The 19,801-nt window shown below is 45.0% G+C and overlaps 1 protein-coding gene across 1 annotated transcript in view; it reads right to left on the bottom strand.

Moving 5' to 3' along the window:
• Positions 1 to 12,982, bottom strand: part of glceb (glucuronic acid epimerase b) — a 39,796-nt gene extending 26,814 nt beyond the window's left edge. Inside the window, exon 1 of the mRNA XM_048263242.1 lies at positions 12,838 to 12,982. The gene's annotated coding sequence lies outside the window, so the exon portion shown is untranslated. The remainder of the gene's footprint in view (positions 1 to 12,837) is intronic.
• Positions 12,983 to 19,801: the final 6,819 nt, after the last annotated feature.

Below are 19,801 nucleotides of genomic sequence, written 5' to 3'. Positions count from 1 at the left end.
GGTCCTGACGAGTGACATAATTTACATCATCTACTCAAATGTTTTATTCATGTCAAAAGATTACATTACGGTACCTTTGAATATGGCGCTGGAAATAATCATTAACAGCGTCATTTCTAGATATCCGTCCATGAAATATGAATCCAAAAACAAAACTCTACACTGTGCAGCACAGTAGGATATGGCCATCACAGAGACCATAAGTCCACAGTTAAAGAGAGAGTGAAAGAGATTAGAAAGAAAGAAAGAAAGAAAGAAAGAAAGAAAGAAAGAAAGAGAGAAAAGAGATATATATAGAGAGAGGAAAACCAAGGACTCATTTTAGTGAGCTCATTTTCCGTGAGGACAGTCAGGAGGGGGTGTTGTTGTATTCTGGGTTTAGAAAGGGCCTCCAATCCAAAAAAGGAATTCTGATCCTTCATCCGTAAAAGAGGCCAGAAAGGCGGCATGACACAACACCCGGGGCTAGATGCGCAGCGGACAGAAGATACTGACCCCATAATCCTTTTAATGCTGTTTGCAAATATAAATGCATATAGGATGCAACACGCCAAAACGGAGCCTAGCTAGCCTACTTTGTAAAAAAACAAAACAATAACAGGGCAACAAGGAAACTGAGGGAAGCCAGCTACAGACTCCCAGCTGTGTGCAGAACCCAGCTGATCAGGAGGAGCTGGAGCTGATCAGGAGGAGCTGGAGCTGATCAGGAGGAGCTGTAGCCGGTGCTGGAGCCCAGAGGCCAGGCCTGCGGGAGGCCCAGTCTGGCATTGGAATAAAGATGGCAAAGAGAAGAGTCTCCTCTCCCATCCTCCTTTAGTTAATTTCCATTCCTCATAAAACAGCACAGATTAAATAATACATGCAGGCTTGAAAGAGGGGGAATGGTGTTCCGCTCATTGTTGATTTATGGCAGTCTGTCAGAAACACAGCCGTGGTGAGAGGAGAGCTGAGAGCGTCTTTATGTGGAGTGGAGTGGAGAGGCACAGGCAGGAGAGCTTGGAAGTCATTTTCACGGAGAGAGGGGGGTGGGGTGGGTGGTGGTGCGAGGGACTGATGACTTCTTCCGTTACGGACCAGCAGCGTGACGCTTCATATCTCGGATTCTTTCTCTCCGCGCTGTCGCAGTGGCGGGGTCGGACGACGGGGAAATTTCTATCGGAAAATGTCGGGGGCCGGATCGCTTCGATTACAGCAGAGCGTTGCCGCCGCCGCCACCGAGCCTCAGTGTTCCCACGGCGACCCGGCACTCGCGGCGGCCACAGTGGATTTCACAGACAAAGGAAGCGCCACAATGGCACCATGTGAACTGTGAGATGAGTCATGGCTGTCACAAGCTCTCAGCGATATAGGTTGCAGGCTAAATACCCATGCATTCCTCCTTTTCTCCCTCCCTTGCCTTTCCTTTTTTCTTTTTTCCAGGAGGCTTTGCATTCGCTCAGCCCTCCCTCCCCAGAGCAGATAGGGGAGATGTGGACGCCTCAGAGGATTACACCACGGCTGGAGCAGCTGCACTCCTCCTCCACACTCCCTGTCTCTCTCTGTCTCTCTCACTCTCATTCACTCTCTCTCTAGAGCACTGTAGTCCTCCTCATATGCTCTCTCTCTCTCTCTCTCTTCTTTCGCTCTTTCGTTCTCACTCACTAGAGCAACTCTAGTACTCGTTCGCACTCTCTCATTCTCTTTCTCTCTTTCTGTGTCTTTCATTCTATCGCTCACTAGTCACTCTCTGCCCTTCTCTCCAGTTCTCCCTGCTCTTTCTAAACATCATATTTTATTTTAAAAAAGAAAGGCCATCCATAAACATTTTGCCAATTCAATAGTCTCTATTCAATAACAGATGGGACAAGCAACAAGCAACATTTCAAAAGTCAGACGAGAGCGAGAGCGAGAGCGAGAGAGAGAGAGAGAGAGAGAGAGAGAGAGAGAGAGAGAGAGAGAGAGAGAGAGAGAGAGAGCGAGAGCGAGAGCGAGAAACGGACTCAGAAAATTAACAACACAATGTGAAAACAAGCAGCTCAACAGCATGGGTGCTGTGGGCTGGCTAAGACTGAGACAGAGCCGGAGCCTGTGGAGGACTCCAAAGAGTCCAGCCGTGGTCAGCGAACACAGCGCACAGCCTACGGCCCGGCTAGTTTAAAGAGAAACTTTCTCCTTTCTGATGTTGAAAGCTGAACCGCGTTCGCCCCGCTGGCAGAGAACCACCCTGTTGCAGGGTGCAGGGACGCGCCTTCAAGACCTTCAAAAGGTGCATGGGGGGAGGGGGCTGGGACAGCCGTCTTCACAGATGGAAATTAGACTGTAATAATTATGATCGCCACCGAGCCCAGGAAACGAGCGGGCGGACGTCAAGCGAGCGCCAGACGCATGTCATTTTTGACTGCTCCAGGAGAAGGTTAATTGGCTTGAATGGAGACATTGCTGCGTGCACCCTGCTTATGGTGCAGAGGTTGGGGAACCACAGTAGAGAGGGAGCGAGTTGTTGCAGGCCCTCCTGTTGTGTTGCCAACAAACAACACATGATGAAGGACAGACAGAGAGAGCATAGTTGACTAGATGGACAGACAGGCAGGCACGCACACACACACACACACAAAATTGTATTAGAGAAAACGAGAGGGAAAAAAAAGAAGAGGGAGAGAGGGAGAGAGAGAGACAGAGAGAAACACACAGTCCTCTAGTAGGGAGAAAAGGCTTTTCAAGTGCTCGACCCTTGTGCTGGGCCCGAGAGGCAGAGGGTCTAACTCAGCTGTCTGCAGATAAAGACAAGCCACCCCATCTCTGGCACCTTGTTGGTTTCTGAAAAGATGCTAAAGAGTTTGGAATATTAAACAGCTACCCGTGAAATCAAAAGGATTTGAAAGAGAAGTGCTTCAAAAAAAAGGAGCTGGGTGATATCACACCATCTCTGTGAGAAGGCTGACGTGACTGAGAGAGCGAATAAAGGAGGGAGAAGAGACGGCTTTGAGGGGATGGGTGGGTGGGTATTTGAGGGGTGGGGGGGGGGGGGATTCTTTCCCCTTTGCTCATATCTAAGCCGTGCATATGCAGAAGATATTATGCACTAATCAAAGCCTTGCCTTTCATATCAGGATTTATGATTCAAACTTGGAGGAAAAGAGAGAGCAACAGAGAGAAGCAGGCAGAGAGAGAGGACAGAAAGATACAGAGACAAACACAGAGAGAGAGAGAGAGAGAGAGAGAGAGAGAGAGAAGGGAGGGAGGGAAAGTAGAACATAAGAAGGCTTTTCAGGACATCCATCACGCATCACACTGGTTTGAAATCCACTGCCTGACAACCATGATCTACGTCTCAACATGTGCCTGGAATGAAAAATTCACACCAGGCTCGGCACGACGACGGGGATCTTTTATTGTTGAACAGAGACAACACCCTGCAAGCATCTGACAATCAACCCATCAGCGATCACCCCTGGGTATGAAAACACAGTGCAGCACTTCCAAACACTATTAATACCCCTATCTGAACAAGACTACTTTGTTTTTGTTCCACACATGGCTGGCAAAAATGGACCCGGTCTGCGGCTGTAGTTTTGGGTAGGAGGTTTGTAAGCCAAAACAGGGTCTGAAAGACACTTCTTACAGTTTGTGACCCCTTTCATCTCTGCACAGGAGAGACGGCTCTCTACCCATCAAATAAAGGCTAGGCACCCCCTAACACATCAAGAGTCAGATTTATGTTGGACTCTTTCAATAACAGCCAGGAAGGTGGGAATATTTTTCTTCCTCACGGGTCTTATTGCTCAAAAACAAGCGTATGGTGACAGCTAATGATGTGGATCGAACAAATGATCCCGGCAGTACTCAGTAATGCCACATTGTTTGAAAAATTGCCTCTGTAAGATTTCTGCTTTAAGAAAAACTGTTTTTAACAAACACATCCACACAGAGAGACTGACACACACTCACTCTCTCTCACACACACACACACACACACACACACACACACACTTAAGCAGAGCTGCCAAGCAGCTAAGCCATTCTGTTTCCGTCCCTTTTAAGAAGGATGCCATTTATTTCACAAGAAGTCCTCAAAAAGAAACCGCTTATGTGGCCAATTGTGGATCGCTTTCACAGGAAATGCTAATCAAAGAGGCGCCTGTGAAAACAGACTCCATGGAGAGCCGGCCTGGTGGGGCAGCTCCATTCAGTCCGATGAGTGGGGCTGGGTGTCTGCAGGGCGGTCAGGGACAAGATGAGAGGCCAGAGGACTGACCTTGCTGCCGAGGAGGAGTCTATTTACACAGCCGCCCGCCCATGCTATGGGATAGGGTCACTCAAACACAGAGAGAGAGAGAGAGAGAGAGAGAGAGAGAGAGAGAGAGAGAGAGAGAGAAAGAAAGAAAGAAAGAAAGAGACGGGGGCACAAAACAAAACTCATTTGTCACAATCTGACTCCCTCATTGCACCTGACTTCACAGTGTAGTTGCTCATTAAAAGACAAGACAAACTCATGCAGACGCATGGTGGGAGTCGATAATATTTCAAGCCCCAGTCAGGAAGTCTGGTGGTAGCATATGGCAAGTTCTCACAAGCCACACATGACTGGCAGGAATTGTGGGAGTGAGGGGTGATGTGAGCACGTGCTAATGGAGAGCCAACGATTGCGATCCCGATTACGTGGAGAATCTCCTCCTCATCCTTGCAACACTCCTGCACTCATCTAGGTTTAACTTTCTTCCCTCACTTCTAGCAAGAGGACTGCAGATCACTAATAATCAGATCTTAAGATTCATGAATATTCAGGAATCCAGATCAAAAAAGGAGGCAAAGCGGGGACACGTAAATAAATAATTGTTCTTTGGGAGCGCTTCCAGTTATTTCCTGGGTGATGCGCAGCGCTGGCTCGGACGATTAGCGGGAGCGGAATGAGGCATTTTAATCGACTGACCCCTGAAAAACCCCACTCCCGACCTGGCACACCTGGCACGGCCATCGCCACAAATCCTCTTATAGGCTTCAGCAGCGAGCTTCACAGGGCCTGGGAGAGGGGAGGAGGGGAGGAGGGGGGAGAGACCAGACCAACCCAGCCCAGCCCAGCCCTGCTCACACACAGCCAACAGCAAATACGCCAGAATATTCCATCTAGGGAGCAGTGGCCTGTTGCTGCTTGTGTGTGTGCTTGTGTGCTTGTGTGTGTGTGTGTCTAATTTTGGGGTAAACACCACTTCCGCTCTCACACACAGAGTTCCTAGGAGTAGCACTACTTCCTAGGACTAGTGGGCCTGAGGGTAATAAGGGTGGTTGAAACAGACCATAATTAGGGTTCTCTGAAGCAAAGATGATGCAGAAGAGTGCTTCAACCTCGCAAGATGATGATAAGGGCTCATTTTCTCAATAACGGCCATAAAAAAAAACGTCTCTGCCCCTTTACACTCCGCAGCCAAAACAGCCATCAGCACCTCACTGCAATCGGAGAGATAAACAAACATGATATTAACACCGCTATTCCAGGGAGGCCTTTGTTCAAAGACCTCTCCTAGCAGCCTTTGATGTTCACCATTGTAACTCGAAGCATATAAAACCTGTTTCCAGAGCATGGAAACTTCATCAAATGATCCAAAAGCTCTAGAAATCTGCCTGCAAGAAGCAAGCAGATGGCCGAGATGCTTCTCATCGTTCACGGGGCTGGATGGGTGGACTATTTGGGACCGAGGGCGGACTGAGCTGCTGGCATAGTTGACAGTGACTGTTAAGACCGACTGAAGGTTGTCAAGAGTGGGCAGTAAACAGAAACAATAAGCAACTCTCTCTCTCGCTCTCTCAATGAGCTGGAGCAGCTGCAAGAACAACAACCAACGAAGAGCACACAGCAGGAGCTCCCCATCATGTTTTTTTTCCAGTCTTCAAACTGTCAAACTTCCAACCAGGCCTCTCCCCGGACCTCAGCTGTAGCTTAATACTTCCATATCTGACAGAACACAAGCAGCAGCGAACGCCCTTGAAACTTTAAAGGGAAATCTACTTCCATCGATCAGCTTTGATGTCTCAGTAGGGTTACCTTTCTGGATGAAAATGCTACAGAGTTGAGTGGCGCAACCCAAATACAACAACGAAGAGTCAATTTAGCCAAGCTGCAGTCAACTCTGTTGAGCTCTGCACACCCTACTGTGGTGAAAGGAAGGGAATTCTCAACATCCTAATTAAGAAAAATATATGTTCCAGAACAATGTAAGATTCCACATTATATTCAATGGATCCAGATATTCTTTAGAATCTTCATACTACACCATTCTAGTTAACCCCCCACCCCCTCCTTTGAAGGGTTAACGTTAACTCACTGAGGGGTTATGGCAGTGCAAAGGTCTTGAATTGTGAAAAGGAGGAGACATCACACATGTCTTCACACTCTGGCAAGGGTGTGTGTGTGCGAGTGGAAGTTTCCTTGGGTGTGTGAGTGTTTATTTGTGTGTGTGAGCGAGAGAGAGGGAGCACACATGTGTTAAGGAATTACAAGGCTAAGCTACTGTATCTACTCAGTAGAAGAGTAAAACGTTCTGGAAAGATGTCCCACATTTTGAAGAAAAGAGGAAGAAAGCACTGAGCAGCTTTGGCTATTCTTGTCCTTTGTGTGGAACAAAGTGACAAAACGCAGGCCCTCTTGACCCCAAAGTACTTCATCAGTCTGTGGAGCCAGAGAGGCACAAAGGTGGCGGAGGAAGGGGGCATTGTGCAGGCAGGGCTAGGCTGGGCTGGGCTGGGGGGAGTGGGGCGAAGAGAGGGAGCCTCATCTCAAACAGCCCCCATAAAATCTCACTACCTACCCTCACACTGACAGCAAAAAGACAAAAAGGGCCTCAGTGCCAGATTTTACACCTCCTTCAGGAAAAAGACTGGATTTACAATCCTAATAGTGCTTGTTCTCTCTCAGAGTGTAAAAAGGTGTGTGTGTCTTGAAAAGGCATGTAAAAAGGTGTGTGTGTGTGTGTAAGAATGTGAGTGAGTGTGAGAGAGAAAGAGAGTGTGTGTGAGTGTGAGTGAGTGAGTGTGTGTGTGTGTGTGTGTGTGTGTGTGTTTGTATGTGAAAAGAGAGTGTGAATGTGCGTGTAAGTCACTTGAGGCATCCTCACAGGAGGAGAAACCTCCGGTTTGTTACACTGAAGAACTCGAGGCACTTACTTATAAAGGAGGCTATTAAAACGATTAAGCAAGACATCATTCCTGAGAAAATGGAGGATATCTCAGGCTCCCTAAGAGAGGAAAAATGGCCGCCTCAGGACATTTCATTACACCACTGCCATGCTAAACCCTGCCGTCTGAAAGACGAGCCTTCTCCAGAATTATTCCACCCAGTTCTAAGCCTTGATCAATTCCTCACACTGTCTTACAAACACTGCCGCAAATGCGTCACCATCACACACACAAACTCGACACCACTGCACTATCTGGAGTGGCAAATGATAGGACACAGAAACTAGAACAACTTCATTCAGACAGAGCATTAGAACATTTCAGACTGTCTCTGCTTAACACAATGCCTCTGGTCATGTGAGAAAGGGCATGCAACTCAAAATCCCTAATGAACCATTTCTCAGCTCCAGAACCATGAGGTTTGATTAAGCAGGCAAAGCCCCTTCAAGGAACAAACAAGTAGGCAAAAAGGCCATCATGTGATTTTTTTAAGCCTCTTTATAACCAAATGCTATGAAAGAGTAGAAAAAAAGGTCTTCCCAGATAATAAGCCCTGAGAAGATAGAGCGGCATGGGCCAGTGCCTAGTGGCAAAAGCCCTGACCTGCCTCCGCCATCCGTACCCTGACCCACCACACCGCTCTCTCACCGACGCCGTGGTGCTCTGACCGACTGCACCAGCCGCAAACTTCCACGTCCCATAACTAACCGTACCTTCACCAACTCCCCCAAGCACCCCGACCGAAAGTTGGCCTTCTGTCACACTAGCTGAGGCACAAGCCAGAGGGGGAGGGGGAGGGTTAATACACAGAGCACAACAGCCAGACTGACCACCACCAAAGATTAGTGGATTATAGGGGTAGAGGGGTAAAACAGAATGGGATGGGGTGAGGTGGGGGGGTTAGGGGCAAAGAAGAAGGATGACCCCAGTGGCTCATGAAAGCCAAAGGAAAGATTGGCCTGCTCCTAATGGCTGCTCCTCTGCCTAGACAGCAAATGGACTTCACTGCTGCCGAGGGCCTTGGCCCAGGTTTGTTGCATGAGTGGGGGGTGGTGGTGGTGGTGGGGGGGTCAAGGCCTGGCAGACCACGAGACAGCGTGGATGGCAGAACGCCGGTAAAAGATGCCCATTCATCTCAGCAGGCCCCGCACCTCCACACAGTCTGGTCACCACCAGCAGGGCGTGCTGGCAAACACTGCACCATAAAGTACAGCCAGCAGTTGGCTTCCCAGAGAACACTTGGAAAAAGAAAAGGAAAAAAAGTCATATTTGCCATCCATTTACTCTTCACAATCACAACCAAACATAATGAACAGTGAACAGTGAAAGGACAACAGCCAAACTGGCCAGTGTGTTTGTGTTTTGACATGGGCAGTGAATAGGATACGAGTCTTTGTGGCAGGCTGGTGGGGCTGTGCGTTTGGGGATTGGGTTAAGGGCACAGGAGCAGAGCGCAAGAGCCTATTATTTGGTGTCCACGAGAGCCGTGTGAACTGGGCCGTGGCGAGAGGTGCCCCGAGGATGACACAGCAAGGGGCTCAACGGCCAGGACAAACAATCCCTCGGGGACGCGGGGGCCAAAAGACCCCCACCACGCTGATACGGCATCACAACAACATGTCCAGTCAAGGCAGGGAATGGTCGATCATGCAATGGTTTTAGCTATGGGCTTTTCTTCAATATTTAAGATTTTATTGGTTATCAAAACCAATAAACACACACACGAGCCTTTGTGATATCTCTGTTAGTACACTGGAGCTGGAGCATTTGTTTTCCAGCTGGGTGACAGTGGGCAGGTCGTTGATCCATGTTGTTGATATTTTAGTCCCATGATCAAAAATGGGGCAGCCCCAGCCTACAGTATCTGCATGCCGTTTGGTCATTTGGACGGGATAGCAACGCCTTGAGCCAACAAACTGCCGTCTCTTAGAAAACCATTTCTCCGCGGCCCTCAGGAAAACAAGCACTTTCCTGAGAGATCCACTACTGGCAGCACCAGTGTGCCCAACTCTCAACTCCGTTCCACTCCAGAGGGTGGCATGGTGCCCCAGCGGTCGGCACAACCTACAGAAAGGCCATTGTGCCATGGAGTGCTGAGATCAACAAGGGCATTCAAACTACTCTAATAAATCCACCGCGGCTCTGGAAAAAAAAAAAAAAAAAAAAAAAAAAAAGAGAGACCATTTTTTCTGCTGTTGGGAATGAAAAATAAAATCCATGGCAACAGCATTAAACTCACAAACAATGAAGAGATATCTTCCATGACAAAAACTCCAGGACCACGAGCACTTACTCCACAGCCAAGGCTCCATCTCACTCCTGCCTCCCCAGCTCATTGTCCTGCAACACGGTCAGAATATTGATTACAAGGGCACCATAAAACCTCAGCTGTCTACAGGTTTCATTGATCTTAAAGGCCTTGGATCCATTAGAAGGCTTTATATTCACAGCACTTTTGTGTTCTTAACAGAGGGGGGAAAAAAATATCACAACAAGCAAAAGCTTATATTGGCCTTCAAAGCTCCATAGAGGGCTGTTGTCAGGAGCGTGACTGGCCAAGATTATCAGTGTGGTGCGTTCCAGAGTCCTGGCGACAGCGTTACTTAGCCAGCGACCCTCGCGTCCGGGGCCATCGCAGCCGTCCAAATTGCCGGAGTGACTTCTGCGCTGCAGGGCTCCAGGAAGTGTCCAGCGAGGAGCCAGAAGGGGCTGACTTTCCACATGGAGCCATTCTGAGTGGCCACAGGGAGGCTTGGCTTTACACTCCGCTCACAGTGGCTAAGACAAAACCGCTATATGAGGCAAGTCAATCAGTGAGCACAAGCGGGGGCAGACAAACAGCCAACAACAGCCCCAAAACCACCACTCTGCCACTCACTCAGGCCAAGTCCTGCCTGGATTGAAATAACCAGGGAGATGGTCTGTTGAGTAAACACGTTGGGGCACAGGTGGCAAGGCCTAGGCATGTTGGATGACAATCTGTCTGGGCGCAGAAGTACAAAAGTTTCAACATGTACAAATGAGGACTGCAGGCGGTACATTTCTCCTTTTCCAAAGCACTGCAAAAACCTCATTACCAGTGAGTTGGGTGCTATATTAAAAATAGGGCTCATTATCAGGTAGAGTGGGGGCTAATTTGCTCACTCCCCGCTTCCACACAGCTTTCTTTGTGCTCCAAACTTCTCCGCTGCCAAATTCGCCATCAAAATTCCCTAAGTCCCTTCCATTGTAATTAGTCCACAGCCATATCACATGCCTCTTAATCAAAGCATACTGTGCGCCCCAAAAAGTTACTGCAGAAAAGGAAAAGGAAGAGGATTCACTTCCTAAATTCTAGAACACTATGGTTAGAAAAACTTCCATTTCCAAGTGAGCACTTCTTGTAATTAGCACACTACTTGAAATATTTTCCACTTAATTCAGCTGTTACAACTCGGGCGTACTTCTCTGTAGACTGGGGCATTCAACAAATATGTTGAAATAGCAACCAACATTAATACAGATATTCTACAACAAACAATTGTAGAATTCCTGACACAATTGTAAGACTAGGCATTTCCAGTTTGTTATGTAAGAAGTCAGTTGCACAATGATGTCAGAAGCCATGACTGTCAACTAAAATATTCACCAGGAACCTGATGACCATGACTTTGAGAGAGCGAACAGAAAAAAAACAACAGTGTTAAGAGTTTGGCCAGCAAGCCCAACTCGTGAATCCCAGTGGAATGAGCGTTTGGGCCATTCCCCCGTGGCAGTCCCAGGGTTAGCTCTGCCCAATGAGAGGTCAGTGTGAAATGTAAACAGGCGTAAGTACACATACGATCTGTGGGAGGATACACTCATGTTTGCTAGATCATTGTGATGTGTTGGAAATCTGATGAAAACGAGCCACTGACAAAAAAAAAAAAAAAACTAAATGTCCTTGTTAAGTTGGAGAGGACGGCACAGATTCCCATCTGTCTCCATAATCTGAGCAAGAGCTTTTAAAGAGCAGGTTGGAAAGACCTCTTTTGAGCGCAAGTTTAAAATGACCAGTTCTGCATATATGAACAGTACATCAAGATGGAACCCACAGAAACTGTGGAATCTTAACGGCTAGTATCTTCTGTTATATTTTCTATAAGAAAATAGGTTAATGTAAGCGTAATTTACAATATATCATATATTAATAGCCACATTTCCAGGGACAAATTAATGACTGGCCTCTTTCTTAGGTCTTCCTTATATTATGGCACATTCAAGAGCTCGGCAACTAGGCATCAGAGTGGAGGTGGATAAAAGTGGAATGAGAGAGGCACTTTACAAACCATTATCAACTTCAGTGCTGAACAGTAGTCTAGTGCCAAATCACAATGAGCGGTTATTAATCTCAATTTGGCTGAAAATGGTAAACGGTATTCTGGCTATGGACTGAGAGCATCTGATTTCTTACAATAGTCAGAGTGATGTTGTTCGTTCATCATAGAGTGTACCATCACAGCTCTCTGACTCAGCATTGTCTTGACAAGTTATCTTCCTGACCTAGATGTAATTTCTATTTTCTACATTCGGACAATGTGGTTTTATTCCTGACAAGAGAATATAAAGCTTTGCAATCTTTAAAATGCTCGGCCTTTGACGTTCTTTGAGAGACCATTACTTGACAACATATTTGAATGGGAAATCGGAGCGAAATTGTTAAATCTGTAAGTTAAATGGTTAAAGGTTAACTTAGCCTAACTATTTTCATAGTTAATGGTAAACACCTTTCTCCCTCCTACGCATTAGAAACGTTCTTATAACTCGACATTTCTATAACATTGGTAAGTCGGAAAGCAAGCTTTCGTGCAGTGACCGATTGGCACAAAGTAGATGCGCTTGCCCTCTGATGTTGCTTTTCCATCCTGTTTCACGGGGCACACTGCCATTTCAACCCAAGACCTAGACAGAATAAAATCTATATACACTGTCTCAAAAGATGGAGATAACATGTCAACAGAATGACATTCCTTTATTGTATCTTGTAGAAATGAATGCAAGAACATCTTTGCTCATAGTGGTAACTTGCACTGTTACATTGAATTAAGTTCCCTTAAACATAGGTAACGTTAAACTCAATCACTGAGTTCAGAAGTCTCATCGTATCGCCAGTGTCCACACAAGAATTGCAGATAGTGGATCTAACTTCCAAGTTTCACCACAATTGAATTTACCAACCACAAGTCAAAACCTCAACAAAATCAACAACATACACGTTAACGTTAGCTTCGCATACCCATTGAAGGATTTATCTGCCGTACAGCTTGGCTTGACTGCTATGTCCAAATCTCTGTGTAGCCAGCGAGTTATTAGTTTTTACCACACATTTTTCCCAACCTCTAACATTAGTTCATGGGTTGAGGTTAGCTGATTAATAACTTCAGGGCTAGCATCCACAGCAGTTGCAAGGACAGCATGACAAAACTCCTTTTAACGTCAGCTACCGTTATGTGTTATCAGGAAAATAATAGAGAGGAGGGCGCTGCAATAACTCATACTTCACGTGCATGTTTAGAGAGTTATCCATATTTGCCGGCCACTTCCAATGTTAGCAAGCAATGTTCGATCATGCTATTGACTCGGAACGCCAAGTCAAAGCCTGTATTGAGACGACATGTTAACATCGCTAGCTAGCATTGCTGAGCCAGGGGGAAATATACTTTTACTCACCTGTTCGGCATGTAGTTTCTGCGATTTTGTTACGGGCTGCTAAAGAACTGTTAATCTCAGGAGGCTTGGGTGGGGAAGAATTTGCTACAGTGGTCAAGCCAGTGGTCTCTGTCTGAGGGTGTTCCTGTGCCTTCCTACATCAACATCTCAGATCACACAGTGTGAGCAGACTTACATTGCAAGCAGCAAACTATGCTGACTAAGAATCGCGAGACTACACGAGAACAGCGGGATTGGTCAGAATGCAGAGGGACCATAGGAAGAAAATAATTTTCCATCCAGCATCCAGCGAGCCAATCGTTCGCCAGTCGCCACTTCCCTGCTTGCCGACGTATTTTGACGTACATTAGGTGTTTAATGGTTGATATTTCGGATATTTTAAAACGCTGTGTTCACTTACATATATTACAAATGCAATGGTTTTACCGCCATAGACAAGTAAAATGCATTACACAATTCAATGGAACAATTGTGGATTATTGTGGATACAGTGAAGGTGTGTGTAAGCCATAAAATATACATTTACATATTTCTTGCCCTTAGACTTTACCAGGGTTATCGCTGTTTAGGATTATAATGGTAGACATAGGCTACACCAATAACTACCAAAGATAGGGATCTCAAAGATAGGCCTAGATTTAACTGAATGGACTAAATAGATATCCCGTTTTCTCTAAATTCTAAATGAACGTTCTAGTGCTTTATGTCTTTTGTATACCACAATGCATAGACAATTTAGTATTGCAATATCAGTAGCATAAACAATATATAATACCTATAGGCTAATTGCCTTATCTCTGGGGCAGTGTTTGAGGCCTTTCAATAATTAATTTATAATTTAATACATTTCATCCAAACTTTCTGTTTAGTAAAACTACATGAGATGCATGTGCACAGCCTTCTTGAAAAGGTTAAAACTCACAAGCCTTTAGAATATGACATAGGTTGCTACAAAGACATAGTTTTTAAAACGTAGCCTACATTTAGTGGCCCACGTGTAACTGCATAATGTTTATGTGGTGAAAAACATCTGTGTGTATACATAATATCTGAATGAGATAAAGGAAAATGATAGAAAATTGCAATATTTGATATATAATCCAGATCTTTGATATATCTGAGCCTCCGACTGGGGAAGGTACCAGCACTGTGGATGACATCATGTATCATACCAGTTCCAAAGAAGCCACATCCCAGTGAGCTAAATGACTTTAAATGACTTTCTGGCCATTTTTAGGCTAAATGACTTTTAGGCCAGTCGCTTCTAACATCACACATGACAAAGACCATGGAGCAACTGCTACTTCACATGACCCCAAGTCAGCCACTCACTCGACTGGCTCCAGTTTGCATACCAGGAGAAGGTGGGCGTGGAGGATGCCATCATATACCTACTGCACAGAGCGCAATCTCATCTGGACAAGGGGAAAAGTGCTGTGACAACTATGTTCTTTGATTTTCCAGTGCCTTTAACACCATTCAGCCCGTCAGATTGAGAGACAAGCTTGTGCAGATGGGGGTTGATGCTCACCTGGTATATCCTGGATCACAGACTACCTGACGTAGAGACCAGTTCGTCAGGCTGAAGGGCTGCTTCTCAGAGACTGTGATCAGACTCAGGGGACTGTGCTTTCACCGTTCCTGTTCACCCTGTACACGTCTGACTTCAGCTACAACTCTGAGTCATGCCACATGCAGAAATTTTCAGATGACACTGCAATTGTGGGGTAGCCTGGAAATCCAGAACCTGGAAATCTAGAAAGATTAAGTGTCTGGCCATGACTAATGTAATGGCCCAAATCGAGGGGCGGCACCAAGCATGCATTTGAAAATCTCACTGCACGCAATTGGATAACACTATGATCAATGTTTACTGACTGATTTCAGACTTCCACGTTGCAGCGCTGTCGTCATCTGTTTATCTCGCCTCTGGCCTCTGTCAGATACACTGATGTGATTGGTGCACCTTGTTACAAGGGAATAAGTAATGAGCATCATTACTCATTGCCAGAGTGACTTGCTGAGCAAATTCAAATTGTGCTCCCGCGAGAACTCTGGATTTCCAGGGTAACTGTGGGGTGTATCAGGGATGGAAAGGAGGATGAGTACAGGAACCTGGTGGATGACTTTGTGCAATGGTGCAGACTCAACCATCTGCAGCTGAACGCAACAAAGACCAAGGAGATGGTGGATTTCAGGAGATCTAAGCCACATACGCTGCCAGTCTCCATTGAAGGGGTCAATGTGGATGTGATCAGCACATATACCTGGGGATAGTACACATGGACAATAAACTGGACTGGTCAGCCAACACAGATGCACTGTATCAAAAAGGGCAGAGTCGGCTTTACTTCCTGAGGAGGCTGCGGTCATTCAGTGTCTGCAGTAAGGTCTTCTGGATGTTTCACCAGTCAGTCATTGCCAGTGTCCTCTTTTATGCTGTGGTGGGGAGGCAGCATTAAGAAGAAGGACGCTGGGCGACTGAACAGGCTGGTAAGGAAAGCTGGCTCTGTTGCTGGCATTGAGCTGGAGTCACTTAACAACTGCAGAGAAACGGACCATGAGCAGGATGCTGGCAATCATGGACAATGACCACCACCCACTACACAGCACACTCAATAAACAGAGGACCATGTTCAGTGGCAGACTTCTGTCACTGTCATGCTCAACAGACAGGTTGAGGAGGTCCTTTATACCCAGGGCCATCCAACTTTTCAATGACAAGCAAAAGAGGAGGGGAGAAATGGACTTTTCAGCATGAGCCTGTCTCTCTCGGCCCCTACCATTATGTCACTTTGTCTGCTGTACACCTGACTGTTGTACAGGCTATATCCGCCCTCCTACACAATCTGGACTGTCATAACATCTACATCTTATAACTTATTCCCTGTTAAATAGTGTTCTTATATTATATTATATTATATTATTTTTTGATTGTCAAGCAATTATATTATGTTTACAATCTTGTCTTTTCATAGGCATAGTTATATGTAATAATAATCAAAGTTATTGCCCTTTTCAATCCCTTCACTGTTCACTTTTGCACTACCACCATATGCACACACTGTACTATATAGCACCTTATCATGGTCAATGCATCACATGGTCAGTCTATACCAGACCTTTGTAATCACTTCACAAAATGTTTAACTCTTTAACATTTTAAATTTCTATGAGTGATTTTTATAAGATATATGTGTGCATGTGTGTTTGTTGTGTTATGGTTGTATAAACTAGCCTGGCCTCGGCCTGCCTATACTTCCGCACAATTTTTTTCCCTACAGTACTCCAAGTGTGAAGTCAGAGAGTCTGTATAAACTACTGGATGTCTAAAATTTCCCTCGAGATGAATAAAGTATCTATCTATCTATCTATCTATCTATCTATCTATCTATCTATGTATCTATCTATCAATCTCTATCTATCTATCTATCCATCTATCTATAGGCTATCTTGCAGTTTTTCCACCCGTGTGACCTTGTGAGATTTTAATGTTTTTAAGAAACTATTTTCACATTCAATAGTGCCAGTGAGAAACAACAAATGAGCACTAAATGTCAAAATAAATAAATAACAACAATCATTTTATAAACAAGCCGAGCTGTCTGGGGTCCCAGCTATAAACAAGCAATTCTTGTCTGAGCTCACACAAGAAGGCCCTATTCAGATAATCCGTAGATGTCTGGTGCCTGTCCTGATGCCAGTATAGAACAACCATCGCATTCATAAATACAGCAGATTGAGTCGTGTCCAGATGCCTGGTTTGTTGCAGAATAAATGACCTTGTGGACTGTTTATCTTCCTTAACCTAAAGGGCAATATAAATCTATTTAGACCACTTTGTAACTGTATACTTCATGAGATGTAATGTTAATGGTCACTGAAAGGGGATTGTCTAATTTTGAATATTCACTATTAGTAGCTTTGAGGTTGCCCAAGGTCCAATGAAACTCTCGGTGACTTACTCCGATTAGGGTCACTCAAGTCTTACAGTAGGCTACAGCATTTAATTACTGTGCAGTACAGCCTCCAGCCTGCCCTTATCCAGTTGTTTTTCATACAAACATAGAGTGACAGTAATATGTTCCTGCATGTGAGCATTTTAAAAACCCTTAATAAACCCACTACACAAAGAGACTTCACAGGGAGATCTAAGTGTGAGTGACCTTACATTATTTTGTTCGTAGTTTACTTTATCACAGGAAGCAGAAGTCATATCTAAGTCTAAATGTGTGTGAAGATGTTACAGACTATAAATTGATGTCAGCCCAAGATATCCTTATCCATGAAGTACTCTCCTACTCTCACTTGCCACAGCATTAAGTGGAATAAGACTAATATCAGATACAGATAGCCATGGTCTCCATGAAACATGACAATGAGTCAGTTCCGTTGAATACAAATATCCTGGATCAAATGGACATTTTGGTCAGGAATGTTATCTCTTCCAGTTAGTGTTGAGTCAGTCAAGCTATAAAGACCCGGAGAAAACTGTGCCCCCCTTCGTGGCCCTGGTAGTGACAGGCACAATCCCTATGATAGCATCAGCTGTTGCACACCGACTGCTGCCCAACTGTTTGCCTCATACGCTTCGCCACCCAATGGGGAGGATAGAGCATGAGACTGGGTTGCTTCAAGAGATTTTGCCTTTCAGAGTAAACAGATTATTTTCTTCCAGTTAATGCTATAAATGTTTTATAGTACAACTCATTGGTGGAGATGTATTGCAACTTGTTCTAATGACTGCAGGCATATTTAGCTAATGGTATATACATGAGGGGGCAAAACAACAAAGCAGGTGAACATCTCAAGCATCTCATGACTGAATTTGATAAGTCATTTAAAGAACCAACAGTGAGATGTCAAGCAGTGGACTTTTTCTAAGGGTGTAAATTAAGTTACAAAATTATTATTATTATATTTATTATTATTACATTCACAGGTAGGTTTTGGAATTTTAAAGTTAGCCATTTATACTACAGTAAAACATTAAATACAGATGAAGTAGGTATAGGGAGAAAAAACATGGCTATCCACAACGGAAAATTATGCTTTATGAGTCATTTATCTCTGTATCTGATTCAAAGATCTTTATCTTGTGCTTGTCATGAGAATTTTAGTTTCATTCATCTTGAAAGACCCCAGTAGACCATTCATCACATTGACAAATTGGTTCTGGACTTCATTTAAACAAAACTCTCCCAGACAGAGTGTGTCTGGAATCTCTTTCAAGGTCCTCAATAAAGGTAGCTTTTGCATTAAAAGTTTTTGGAACCGAGAAAGGAACTACAAAGGATTACATTAACAAGTCTAAATGGCTCTAAGCATACGTAAGTAACACATCATCTGAGGGTCTACAGCCTCATGGCCCATGAGTCATGGGGCTGTAGAGGCAACGGTCCCAAATTGTATTAGACCCTCTGGCCAGTGTGTTACGTCCAAACTAAGCTATATGAGAAACACTGATGTAAAATAACCATTGCCTGAGCTTGCTTGCCCTCTGAGTAAAAATATGTGTCATTTTCACTTAAATACATAAGCTTGTTTAAGTCCATGATATACAATCTTTCTCACTCCTCCTGAGTGACAGTTAGTGGAAACCATATCAGATTATATTGAACCAATATTCTCAACAGACTCTTATTATCATCAGAAAATAGATATATAAGAATGCAACTACAGCACTTCTGGCCAGACGGAGCAGCCTTTTGGCTGGTGGGACACTGTCTTCTTGCAGGAGCTGACAGCTGATTGATTTCAGGGCTGCAGTAGGCTTTTGCTGCAAACCTTTGTTGTCTTTTATCCTATCTGGCCTCTGAGGTTATAAAAGATTCATGTGGTGTGCTTACAGTGTTTGTTAATGTACTTTAAGCAGAGCATTGCAAGGGAGGCAGGGAGCATCGGTGCATAGCCTTTATAAATATTTACGATGCCTCACTCACTCTCCCTCAGCGAAGCCTCTTTACCAGAGCAAGCCACAAACAGTGGCATGGAGAGACGCATCATGGAACATGAGACACAAGCATGTAAAGAGGACCCACTGAGAGGGGCAACAAATACTATTTTATAATGATCCATTCCATTTTGTTTTATATATTATTTCAAGTGTTTGCAAACTGAAAAGGAAAAAACAAAGACATAATATATGGCATTACTATGAAGCTGAATCAATGCAGAGTAAAAAAAAAGAACATGGCATATTTTATACACATTAAAGCCATGGCTTCAAAGTTTTGGCAATCTGAGGAAGAGACAGCCAAAGGCTGTTTCCTGGAGGCCTCTGTCGAGACGTTCTTGTTCTCCTCGCCCTCGTCCAAAGGTTAGGCGTGTTTGTTCCAGCTGCATGTAAAGCAGGGCTGCCTGCACCTCTCTCCATTAGTCTGACTGACGAGTTGACTGAGGGACTGAGGGGTGGCAGCCGGTGAATTGCTCCGCAGCTCATCAAAACGCCCCATCCTCCTCCAAAGATCAGTCATTCCTCACGCAACGCAGCCAGTGCAGCACAGCACAGCACAGCACAGCACAACACAGCGCAGCCTGCCAATGGGAGGGGGGCCTCTCAGAGGAATGCTGCCGTATCTGTCTCCCCTTTCATTTCATGCTGCAGAGAAGGGTGGTGTGTGTGTGTGTGTGTGTGTGTGTCTGTGGTGGGAGGGTGAGGGAGGGTTGGGAATGGGTCCTCATCCGGGGCATGCTAATAGAGCCCTTTTGTTTGTTTCAGACAACAAGGGGTGAGCGATGAAGGTGCATCGTAGATGGAATTTAACAGCTCATAGCAGAATGCTGTGTAGTTCCTTACGGAGCAGGGTAGGCGTTGTGGCAACAGCTGGGAATGTGGAAGCTACACAGGAGACAGGAGATGATGTCTGTGCAGCAATGTTTGAAAAAACTAAAGCATTACAGAAAACATGGTCCAAAATGCCTACTCTGAAATAATAATCTTCACAATATTCATCTCATACGT

This window comes from Alosa alosa, chromosome 14, assembly GCF_017589495.1.
Source record: "Alosa alosa isolate M-15738 ecotype Scorff River chromosome 14, AALO_Geno_1.1, whole genome shotgun sequence".
Lineage (NCBI taxonomy): Eukaryota > Metazoa > Chordata > Actinopteri > Clupeiformes > Clupeidae > Alosa > Alosa alosa.
Note: the sequence above shows the minus strand (reverse complement) of the source record. Positions and strands in the feature narration are given on the sequence as shown.